The sequence below is a fragment of the Danio rerio genome, chromosome 13, assembly GCF_049306965.1.
Source record: "Danio rerio strain Tuebingen ecotype United States chromosome 13, GRCz12tu, whole genome shotgun sequence".
Classification (NCBI taxonomy): Eukaryota; Metazoa; Chordata; class Actinopteri; order Cypriniformes; family Danionidae; genus Danio; species Danio rerio.
Window position 1 is genome coordinate 52,560,001 of NC_133188.1, and position 12,500 is coordinate 52,572,500.

A 12,500-nucleotide genomic window follows, 5' to 3' on the forward strand; every position below is an offset into this window, starting at 1 on the left:
GTGTGTGAAATGTTATGAAGTCACGCAAGTTTTGATGATCAATCATTGCCGTCAGCGAACTGATGCCCCTCCCTAATTATGACATCACCGTGTCCTTCATGGCTTTTCCTGCTTCTGGGCAAAAGCAACAAAACCTCCCTCTGTGCTGTTAGCTCTTTCCTCATCGCTCATTTTGGTGGTTTTTGTTGAAGGCAGGTAATGGAGCTGATGGCAGGCTTCACGGTTTCTTGCATTTTTTTTCCCCTTCCTCTTGTACTCATGCCCACACCCTGTTGGCTGGCAGCGCCGCTCAGAACACAAAATCTATATAAATCACCTCCAGAGCCATTCATTTATTTTTCATGTGCTAATTTTAGATTCTGGGGTGTCGAGCTCCTCCAGCCCTGGGAATGAAATCATCAGCTGCGGAGCTCAGACTGAGATGGAGGAATGACACAAATTGCTAAATTATTGCTGAAATTTTTAGCTGGAACACTTTTTAGGGCTGGCGCATTTGATGTGGGTGAGCTCAGAGGTTTTTTGTGTGGCAAAAAAAGGGCAGCGCTTCTACTGTTATCATGCATCCCGGTGCTTCCCACAGGTTTGTATTATACTTGCAGTGGTAGCTGGATTGAAACACACCTTTAAAGGGTCACGAAACACCAAAACACATTTTTTGAGCTGTTGACAGTCGTATATGTGTCCCACACTGCTAAAAACACTATTAGGACACCTATATTTCACTAAAAAGTGTAAATTGGTTGTTTTTGCGTTATTTCAAGCAAATCCGTACTTCCGGTTTGAAACTAATTTTTGAAGCTGCGTCACGGTCATGACATAATAGCGTGTATTCCAGCGTGCAGACTGGACGTCTGTGCCAGAGTGTGTCTTATTACGTCTTACAGTGTGATGCATTAATGCATGAGTAAGGCTTGGTTCAAACCAATCAGCGCGCTCTATTGTGCAACTTCATTAATATTCATTAGTGTCACCGCGTTTACGCCACAGAGACGCCACGTTGTGTTGGCAAAACAAGCGTGAAGTGTTGCTTTTATAGTTTGCTGCCATTAAGTTTTGTTTTCATTTTCTCTCTGTGAGAGCGCAGCTGGAGTCACGTGTGGCATAACAGTGTACGCGACGCTCGACAACAATAACTTGCGTGTCTAAGGAGGATTATTGTTTACCTGAGAGCTGTTCTCATCTGCAAACGCTGAGATCCGGATTCGCTTGTAACGTTAGTCTTCTCTTAATAAAGACGCGGCTCTAGTTGCTGGTGATTGTTCTGTCTCTACAGATTTGGTAAGTGAGCGACCAGTGCTCTTTGTTTATTCAGTTTGTTCATATCGAATTAAGTTAACTATAACACCGAGTGCAAACATAGCACCGCATTTTGTGACCGGAATAACACACGCGGCTTTCTGACGCTACCTGCCGTGTGCATCTAAGTTTCCGGGAAATGCTGAGTTTTTTTTTCTCTCATTCGCCGTGCGGTATCAAACATTGCATGAAAAATACACGCTTAGAGCAGATCCTCGAATCAAATATCTTGTTTGTCGCGAGGGGCATGAATGAATTCCCTGAATGAAAGAACCAGACTGCAGTTAAAGTCCAACATTTAATAATTTGGCAAATAATTCGACTACAGATGTCCATGTAGGTTAAACACCATCACTTTCTCATGTGTGTGTATTTTGACTGAAACTCGCGCGTGCCCAAATAGACACTCCCACACCATCCCACTTTAGTTCCTCCGACACTCCCCCCTAAACAGAGCTGGACACGCCCACTTATCTGACTTTTTCCAAAGTAGAGGTGTGAAAACACCCTGCTGAAACGAGGGGGTTTCATGGCCCTTTAACCCTTTGGCACATGCATACCTGTCAATCCTCCCGTTTTTCCCGGGATTCTCCCGTATTTTACTGTTCTATCCCGCTATCATCCCGTAAATGTATTTCTCCCATATTTTCAGTCTTTCTCTGAACAGACAAGCGTCCCTATACACAACCCATACCGCCGAACCACCAGGGGTCGCCTCTAAAATGTGAGTCTTCTGTGCTTTCGCTTTGTTTGTTTAGGAATGAAAACACTTATAAATAAATATTAGAAATGGCGCGATTCCATTTCCCTTTGAATACAGGTGCCGTCGCCCATCCTACACAATCCTCAAAACAGTGATGTAATGGTGCATGACTGTCAGCTGACGTGCTCCATAGTGATAAACAGACGCTGTTTCCCAAACGGATTCTGTCACGCGATTTGAAGCGGAGAGAAAGTCTGGGTTTTGGCTGCGTGTTTAAACAGACATAAACACATAATTAATAATAATAATAAAATATAAGTAGGGCTGGGTATCGTTCCAAAATTTTCGATACCAATACTGATACCCTGAATTCGATACCGGTTCCGAACGATACTTTTTTCGATACTTTTATTTTAAGAAATATATTTTAACAAGATTAAATAACTCATAATCTCTGAGAAACTTTGGTTTTATTTTTTCAGGATGTTTGGGACACTTTTCACAGCAGGCTTAGCTCTAAGACCAATAAACAAAGGAACAAAAGCACAAAATGAACAAAGTGTAGTATTTAATCCAAGAGCTTTCTGATCCTCCCATAGATAAATCAATGAACAAAGTTATTTTTGTTTACTTTGCACACAGGAGTATACTCGCAGCTTCATATAATTATGATTGAACCACTTATATCACATGGACTTATTTTGACTGTTTTTTGGTTCCTTTCTGGATAATATTTGTCTGATAATATTTTATTAATCATTTTAAAGTCAATACAGGGCTCAACAATAAGGACTGCCCGATGGCCCAAGTGGTGCTCGCTGCAGAGCCATTTGGGCGAGCTGAGCTCCAGCGAGGGGGAGCTTGAGCTTGAGCTCCACCTTTTTTGCACTTCTTCTACGAGTGATGTCACTGGGTGTAGGGTTAGGGGTGGGGTTGGTGTACGCATTAAAACAGCTTACAGGAGGCAGAGCGAGAGCTCATGCTCCCCCTTGCTGGAGCTCAGCTCTGCTCAAATGGCTCTGCAGCGAGCACCCTCTCCGATGGCCCGGGGCCAGTGTGAAAGATGCTTGGGACAGACGGGATCATTCCTGGCCAGATTGGGGCCACCTTTTGTTAAATATTTGGAACTGCAATAAAATACACACATTTTCCATACTGCTCTTTTAGTTTTGTTAACACGGGATTTTGCTCATACATTTTTTAAATTTTAAAAAAATTATTTAAATACATGATTTGAGTAATTATTAGCATTTAAATAATTATCAATATTATTTTTGACGCAGTATATAAATGTGCAGTAGGCGATCTGCCAAAATGCTTACCGGTTAGCATGTTATCTTTGGACGGCAGGGAAGGGACTGTGTTTCAAAGTCACGCCTCCTGAAATCGCGAACGTGCCCACCGCGACTTGACAGCAGACATCCCTCTAGTTCATGTAGTTAGTGTTTGGTGGGCGGTGGGCAGGAAATTCAATTATTACTAAAGCCTGATTTATACTTCTGTGTCAAGCGCACGCGTATGCTATGACGCAGCCTACACGTTGACGCATAGCCCTACGCCGTGGCTGTTGGCATCACTGACGTGCACCTTTCAATGACGCGTGGCGCTAGTTCTGTGATTGCTCGGCTTGGTATCGCTGACGAGTCTGGGCGTGACTGAGACCCACGCAAGCCCGATGGAGCGATTGTTTACAAGTGTGGAGTCCCGTCAAGGAGCTCCGGATGGAAAGTTTTGTTTTGTGTTTACCTCATAGTTCACGTTAAAGTTGTTGCACGTCCGCCGGTTCCTGCCTCAAAATGAGCGAGTTTGAGCCACTTGTACATTCAGGAAGTGTTCAGAAAAAACAAAACACCAGCGAAGAAACTCGACACAGAGGAACATTTACACCTCACTGCCAACTAGCGTTTCGGAAGTGTTAATGCAGACCAACAGAGACAGCGTGCAGAAGTATAAATGCACAGCTACGCGCTTTGCATAGATACATACATTAGATGTCGCCTACCCTGTTGTTGTCTATTGGAAGAATTGCGTCAATAGAGCCGCCATTTTGGTACAGGGTAGCGCTCCTTTAAAATGAATGCGGGACCAAGGTACAGTGGAGTACTGTGGCCATCCAGAGCCAGAGACATACACATATACACTTATATCTATGATCGGGAGTTTTCCTGGATGTTAGTATGCAATTTTTTTTTTTTTTAATTACGAAAATTATAATTTTACACCACTTTTCTACATTGATGGATCAGTGACCGCACGGCATTCCTGACAAAAAGCTTGTGTTTGTGTGTACAGAAATGTACTATCCACCCTCTCTGTTAAATTTGATCTTATCCGTGTCCTGAAGCACAGCTCCTCTCCTGCTTTCACTTCTCATACTGACGGAGAGAGCGTTTAGTTTGTGAATGAATCTCCGTTATGAACGACTCCTTCACTAGCCGACAATAATACAAGTTTCTGGCAGCGCAGCATCTCGTTGTCAAGTTTATTTTGCATTGTTTGCTGATTTTATTCAACAAAACAAGCATAAGCCGAGTAATTAGTGCGAACTGGAGCTACTTTGCCTTATGGTGAATAGAGTAGTGACTGTATTACCATCAATAACGTTACCTGTTTAGCACATACTAAAACGTAAAAAAAACTTAATCTTACCTATGAAATGTTCTGCCTTTGTGCTTTGTTTTCTTTGTTTGCTCGTTACTACACCCGTACTAAAGCGCTGAAGTCCCGCATCTTCACGTAATAACACTGTCTTGGCTAGTGCGGTTGAATGACATTGGTCCTGGGAGCACTGTAACAATGTGGCGGCGCTATTGACGCATGCTCAGGGTCCCTATGCGATATCTAGTGTATATATCTATGCGTGCGTTGCATGCGCCGTGGGTTACGCCTGTCACTTGACGCAGAAATATAAACCAGGCTTAAGCCACACTCACATGCTATTTCAGAGCGAATATTCAGAGTAGCATGGTACACAGTATAGGGAGGCTGTCATCGTTCAAAATGTGCAAGGAAATGTCTGTAAACTTTCGACTGTCTAGAAATTAATAAAACATTCTCAAAAAATAAATCTCTCATTATTCTGGCATTATTCTGGCCTTTTTTAGAGTGTATGCCAACTTCTGGTTTCAACTGTACATATATGAAGTATGTTTAAGCTATTTTCCATCAAATGTCCAACTCATTTGGAGGCATGTTGGACATTTATTTTTCATTCCAACACATTTGGAGGTGTCTCTATAAATGTTTACACTCTCGAAATCCTGGTTTGTTGTCAAATCTGGACATTGTAGCACATCAAACCGTGCACATCAAATAATGCTTCACATTTGTAGTCGGGTGATGTTGTTAACTTTGCAGTCAGTTTAATTTATTTTCACCCAAACATGCGTTGAACTTTATTGTATGGCTTGGGTCTGAAGTAAATGAGTGATTTATCCGAGTGCGTCTGTTTAAGCAGCAGTTTAGGCTTCACGCTCGGGCTCCTGATGTCCGCTGGTGTATGAGTTGTGGTTGAGTGGCTCAGTTGTGGTCCTGTGGTGCCAGCAGTCTGCTCTCTGTCTGCTGTGACTAAACAAAGAGCTGGAGCGGCATGCTGTTGTGTTTCCATGCTGGAAACGCTCGCCAGCTTCTGCCATGCGGAGGTGAGATTCTTTGAAGCCTTGAAGTCAGCTTGAAATTTCCAAAGTTGTCATTGAATATCCTGTTGCACTTCAGATATTTTAATATTTTCAAGTGGATTGCTTTCATTTTGAATTGGTATACGTGGTTATGTCTTTCTGTAAATATGTGATATTGTTTGATGTTGTCGACATTGGGCTAGGCGATATTAAAAAATGTCAGTCGATATTGTTAATTATTGAATATTTTTTTACAATCCATTTAGGAATATTAGGATTACTTAACTGCTATTTTAATTTACCAACATTACTAAGGCAAACAGTTTTAATAGTCAACTGCCCAGTCCTACTGGCGCAGTAGGTAGTGCTGTCGCCTCACTGTAAGAAGGTCGCTGGTTCGAACCTCAGCTCAGTTGGCATTTCTGTGAGGAGTTTGCATGTTCTCCCTGCGTTCGCGTGGGTTTCCTCCGGGTGCTCCTAAGGCTGTGCAATTAATCGAAAATCCGATTTCGATTATGGCTTCTAACGATTATGAAAAACCATTAATCGAGATAAACGATTATCATCATATACCAAAAGCGCGAAAGACCTTTTGTGTGACGCGTATGTGTGTGTGCAACACGCGGACACGCATAAGCACGCGGTTAGCATTCAGTCTCATTCGCACACTGAGACGAGCAGAGGAGCGCAGACATCTAAAGTAATCTTAACATGAGCGCTTTAATGGTCAAATTGGTGTCAAAACGTGGTGATTAGTGATTATTCATATTAACCCTCATTTGCGTAATAAACAAACGAGTTGAGAATCAAAAGACACGAGAAAGAGAAACCATTAAAGTGACTGCGAAATGCTGCCGCCTGTTTTATCATTAATCAAACGACGAGAACATCCCGTACTGCTCCTGACTGAAGGATTTTTGTAGCTAAAGTGTTTTTCTTAGGGTGAACAGGCTTAAATCACAGTTTGTTTTATATTTTTATTCTATTGTATTTATTTCTCTTTCCTTTGCAGGGTGGAAAATAACTGTGTATATATATATATATATATATATATATATATATATATATATATATATATATATATATATATATATATATATATATATATACACACAGTTGAAGTCAGAATTATTAGCCCTCCTGAATATTAGCAACCCTTTTCCTCCAATTTCTTTTTAATGGAAAGAAGCTTTTTTTTAAACTTATTTCTGAACATACTAGTTTTGAAATATCATGTCTAATTACTTATTTGTTTTATCTTTGCTATGATGACAGTACATAATATTTTACTAGATGTTTTTCAAAATACAAGCATTCAGATTAAAGTGCAATTCAAAGGCTTAATTAGAGTAATTAGACAAGTCATTGTATAACAGTAGTTTCTTCAGCAGACAATCAAAAAATATATCAAATCTGAGCTTTCAAGTAAAGTAACCAGCCATCATTATTCAAATACATACTGCAGCATTACAAGCTGAATGACTACATTACTAGGGGTGTCACGATTTCGATTTTTAATCGATTTTTAATCTAAATCAATAAAAGTTTATGCTTAATTTCGATTATCGAATCAAAAAATAGAATCGTCGATGCTGCCGCGCCCCCATGTCACGTCAGCTTAGCTTGCCAAGCGGGAAAATAACAGGCTTGTTGAAGTGCTTGTTAAACTGCAGAAGTAGGAGACCCGTTGACAGAACTCAAACCCTCTCCTCTTTCAATGAAGTCGCCGGTGTGTAAGCATTTTGGATTTCCAGTGAGTTATGTTGACAACTTTCGTGTTGTCGACAAAAAAAACACAGTTTTGCAAGCTCTGCTATGTACGTATTACGTACGGTTCGTCCGATAGACAACACCGGCATCGCGATCCTCCATCCGCCCCCGTTGCAAATCCGCTCGTGAAAAGTACACACTCAGACCCTGTTTACACTGTCTTTGTTTTTAAATGGCATTTTAGAACGACAACGATTTGACATCCACAGTGGCGTGTAGCATTTCTGAGCAGTCCTCCTTCCTCTCCACCTCTGAAAATGCACATCACGTGACCACACAGACACAGATGCACACACAGCCATGCGCTTGAGACAGCAGGTCCAGTCAGAGGACTGCTTCAATCTTTCACTCACTTGTACTTTGTCATTTTAGCGCACACCTCAGATACTGTTGGCTGGTTCCTGTTGGTTGTGCGTCTTTTTTACCGACGCCATTATAACGACACAGATCACTGCCTATTCACGAGTCCCGCAGAAAAAGTGATTGACAGGTGGTAATTATGTGTGTATCTTGCCTTTATTCATTTACTGTATGATTTGTTTATGGGTAAAACAAAGACCATGCAGGTCAGGTAGTTTAAACGGTAGGCTACAAATAATTAATTGGTCATTAATTAATTAATTATTCATAATTGAAAATCGAATCGAGCCTTTAGAATCGAAAATGTAATCGAATCGAGGATTTGGAGGATCGTGACACCCTTAGAAGATAAATGCATAAATACACTCTAAAAATTACTTTTGTTGCTTGTTCGAACTATTTATTTAAAATGAGTTGAAACTACACAATTCGTAAGGCGTAATTTTAAAATATGTGAATTCAGAAAACAAAAAGTTTGAAAATACATCTATAAAAAATTCAGCCTTGAAAAATTCAGTTGTCTTAAATTTCAGATGTTCAGTATTCAAGTTATGAAATTCAAATTCAGATTAAAAGTCAAAAAGAAATTCCTTTCAACGGCATATAAAAATTCAGATTTATTAAATTGCAATTGTCAATAGTTCAAATGAACACAATTAAAATTCAGATCTTTCTGGCATATTATTAGCTCCATATTTATGCAAGGTTATCATATCGTCAGACCGTCAGACCGGCCCATGCCTATACTGTAGTATCCACATTATTGTGTCCCATACGACATTGTTCGGCTTTTAAAGCTAATTAGACATGCCGTCAGTGTGTATGATTGGATGAAGCTGTGTTTTTGTGTTGTGTGTTCAGTCTCTTTGGCTCCAGTAAGGGCTGATGGGAGTGTTTACTGTTGACAGCTGACATCAGATGGTGGGACGGGGAGATCGAGAGCGAAAGCGTGAATGAATGCGGGATCCCGAGCGCTCACCAGCTGCTCTGGGACGTTCTGAAGGCTATGTTGGCTTCGCTGTAAAAAAAATCTGTCTCTGTGGATTCTTGAATAACATGGGAAGCTAATTGCTCTGTTCTATGGACTTATGATCTTTTGTGTACGCGTGATAGTCTTTGTAAATATATTAACACAGTTTTGACATATTTTAACTGTGAACGCTTGTTTAAAACGTTGATAAGACGAGGCAATCCCAGAATGTAGTGTAATTAGTTTTAGTCACTTAGAATGTATATTTATTTTTACCTAATTTTATTTTCAGATATTTAGTTATGGGTGAAAATGTGGCTCAGTGCTTAGCACTGTCGCCTCACAGCAAGAAGATCACTGGTTCGAGTCCAGGTTGGACCATTTGGCATTTTTCTGTGTGGAGTTTGCATGTTCTCCCCGTGTTGGCGTGGGTTTCCTCCTTGTGCTCAGGGGAATTGGATTAACTAAATTGGCCAGAGTGTATGAGTGTTTCCCAGTACTGAGTTGCAGCTGGAAGGGCTTCCGCCGTGTAAAACTTATGCTGGATAAGTTGGCGGTTCATTCCACTGTGGCGACTCCTGATGAAAAAGGGGGATTAAGCTGAAGGAAAATGAATGAATGAATATTTAGTTATGAGTTTTAATTTATTTTAATTTGTGATTTATTTAGTTCTTAGTTATTAAGCTGATCAACTTAGTTGTTTTATCTATTTGCTTAATAATTTTCCCTATGATAATTATCATTCAATAATTTTCCTTCAGCTTAGTCCCTTATTTACCAAGGGTTGCCACAGCAGAATGTACTGCCACTTTGTTAATTAACTGTTTATTTATTTATTATGTTAATTAACTGTTTAATTATTCGGTTATTTATTCGTTTAATTATTTAGTCATACATTTATTTAGTTATTTTTGAGTTAGTTATGTTAGTTATTCGTTTAGTTGGTTAGACTATGGTTTATATGTTTAGTGATTAAAGTTGTGTGTTTTATTGATTTTAGATATAGCCATGTTTTATTTATATATTTTTATTAGTAGTTTTTTTGGTTTTATTTAATTAGTTTACTTTATTTTATTTTTAGACATTTAATTATGTGTTTTTTTTGTTTTTATTTATTTAGTTTTTACTTTTAGTTTATTTACTTTAGCTCTTTACTTAACTATTTTGTCTTTATGTTAGTTAAGTCTAAATTGGGTATTGTTTTGGATAATTAATCATTTATGCTGTTAGGTATTTAGTTGTTCATGTATTTAGTTATTTTTTGAGTTATTTAATGTAGTTATTTGTTTTGTTGGTTAGACTGCTTTATTTATTTAGTTATTAAAATTGTGTATAGATTTATTGATTTTCATTTAATTCAATTAAATTTTTATTTCATTTCATTTTATTATATTTTATTTTATTTCATTTTTATTTATTTTTTTCCTTTTCTTTTTCTTTTCATTTCTTTCATTTCATTTCATTTTTTATTTTGTATTTCATTTCTGTTTTATTTACTTTTGTTTTGTTTTCTTTTTTTGTTTTCTTTTCTTACATTTTCATTTCATTTCATTTTTATTTTGTATTTCATTTTTGGTTTATTTCTTTTTATTTTATTTTTCTTTCCTTTCCTTTTTTTTCTTTAATTTTCTTTCATTTTATTTAATTTAATTTAATTTTATTTAATTTTATTTTTTTATTTTTTTATTTTTATTTTATTATTTATTTTTATTATTTGATTTTAGTTTTATTTCCTTTTATTTTATTTTACTTTCTTTTATTTTTACCATTAACACGTGCATCCCAGAACTAGTGCTAAATGAGTTTTTGCATATTTTTTTTTCATCTTTGTAGTTTATATTAAACACGTCACCAATTTTATCAGAAAACATATTTCTAAAGGTGCCGTTGACTTGAAATTATCCCTGGATGTTGGTAACAACCAAAGAAATCCATATATGCAAAGAAAATTAAACTAATTAGTTTACAAATTAAGTTATTTGTAATAAAATGAAATGACGCAAGGAAAAAGTTTTTGAACCTATGAAGAAAGGAAGGTGTATTTCGGCAGTGAAAGCCCAGACAGCAGCTGAAATCTCTCAGTAGTTTTTCCGCAACTCTCTGCCCTTCCTCAGTGTAAATGAACATCAGCTGCTTCAGTCCAACATCTACATGAGCAGGAGGATGAAGATGAAACCAGGGTGGACATTTCAGCGAGACAATGATCCAAAACACAGCCAAGGAGACTCTCAGATGCTTTCAGAGAAAGAAAATCAAGCTGTAGAATGGCCCAGCCGGTCACCTGACTCCAATTTATGTTATTGAGATTACTTTTGTTTTATTCATCTGAATGGAAATAAACGTTGCACACTTTGCATTGTGGGAACACCTTGTGCTCTGCTGTCTTGTGCACATTTGTGTTTGGCAAACACAGAACAGTGCTAATTACTGCTTCTTCTAAAGCACACACAAACACACTTTGCTCTGTGTGTGTATGTGTGTGTGTGGCATCTGCAGGCTCATCCACACACGACAAAATCCTCAGAGTGATGTGAATTACGCCGCTCTCCTCCAGGTCCTCCTCAAGTGGCTGTGAGTGCCAGTTATTTCAGCAGAGGCCCTCTGGAGTCCATCTTTCCCCAAATAAGCCCCTAAAATAGAGAGTAAAATGGCATGCTGTCCTCAACCCTGCGCCACGGATCAAAGAGAAACCTTCTGAAGGGAAGGCCACACTTAGACCAATCCAGCGTAATTAAGCTCAGCCATTTCCTTCCACTCAAACACTCCATTATTGGATTTTTTTCCCGAGCCGTGCAGATGCTGAAGAGGAGCTGAGATGGGAGTATGCGCATATGTCCCATGATGCTTTGCTAAAATAATGGGAGTCATAATCAATATTCTTTCTCAAATATTTCCCAAATGATGTTGAGCAGATTCAGGAAATTTTCACAGTATTTCCTATAATATTTTTTCTTCTGGAGAAAGTCTTATTTGTTTTATTTTGGCTAGAATAAAAGCAGTTTTTAATTTTTTTAATCCATTTTAAGGTCAATATTATTAGCCCCTTAAGTAATATTTGTTTTGGATTGTCTACAGAACAAACCACTGTTATACAATGACTTGCCCTTAGTCATTGGGCAACTTATTAACTTAACCTCATTAACCAAGTTAAGCCTTTAAGTGTCACTTTAAGCTGAATACTAGTATCTTGAAGAATAGCTAGTCTAATATTATGTGCTGTTATCATGGCATGGAGTTATTAGTTGGCCCACATGGAAAATGTGCGCACAGAATTCTGCAGATTTTCCCCAGAATTCCACAGATTTTTAGCTTAAGAAATAGCAAAAAAAAAAAAAAAAAAAAACATCCACAGATTCCGTCTGGCCCTAGTTTTTAGAAATAAGTTATACGGGGGGCTAAAAATTCAGGAGGGCTGCTAATTCCGACTTCAGCTGTATGACACATGAGGTTTGTGGAGTCACTGCAGAGTTTACCCTGAGTGAACGTATCTCTATTTATGTGTTTTGTAATTATCTTGAATATTAATTGACTTTCATTTGTTTATTTGACAGGAGTGTGTGATGACAGGAATTAACGTTGGAGAGAGACGGGGGTTAACAGGTAAACATACTTTTATATTTATCATTTTATTTGTGCCATACATATTCCCCCATCTTCCTTTCTTTTCTTCTTTCCTTCCCTTTGCTTTTCCTTCTTTCCGTCCTTCCTTCTTCATTTCCTTTGCCTTTCTTTCTTTCTTTCTTTCTTTTCTTTTTTCATTCTTTTCAATTATTTCCTTCCTTCC

At 38.2% G+C, this 12,500-nt stretch overlaps 1 protein-coding gene across 11 annotated transcripts in view; it reads left to right on the forward strand.

Moving 5' to 3' along the window:
• Positions 1-12,500, forward strand: part of LOC100331556 (signal induced proliferation associated 1 like 2) — an 823,625-nt gene that overhangs the window by 62,142 nt on the left and 748,983 nt on the right. For all 11 annotated transcript variants that reach the window (XR_012388951.1, XR_012388950.1, XM_073920327.1 and 8 more), the window contains one exon: positions 12,268-12,316. The gene's annotated coding sequence lies outside the window, so the exon portion shown is untranslated. The remainder of the gene's footprint in view (positions 1-12,267; positions 12,317-12,500) is intronic.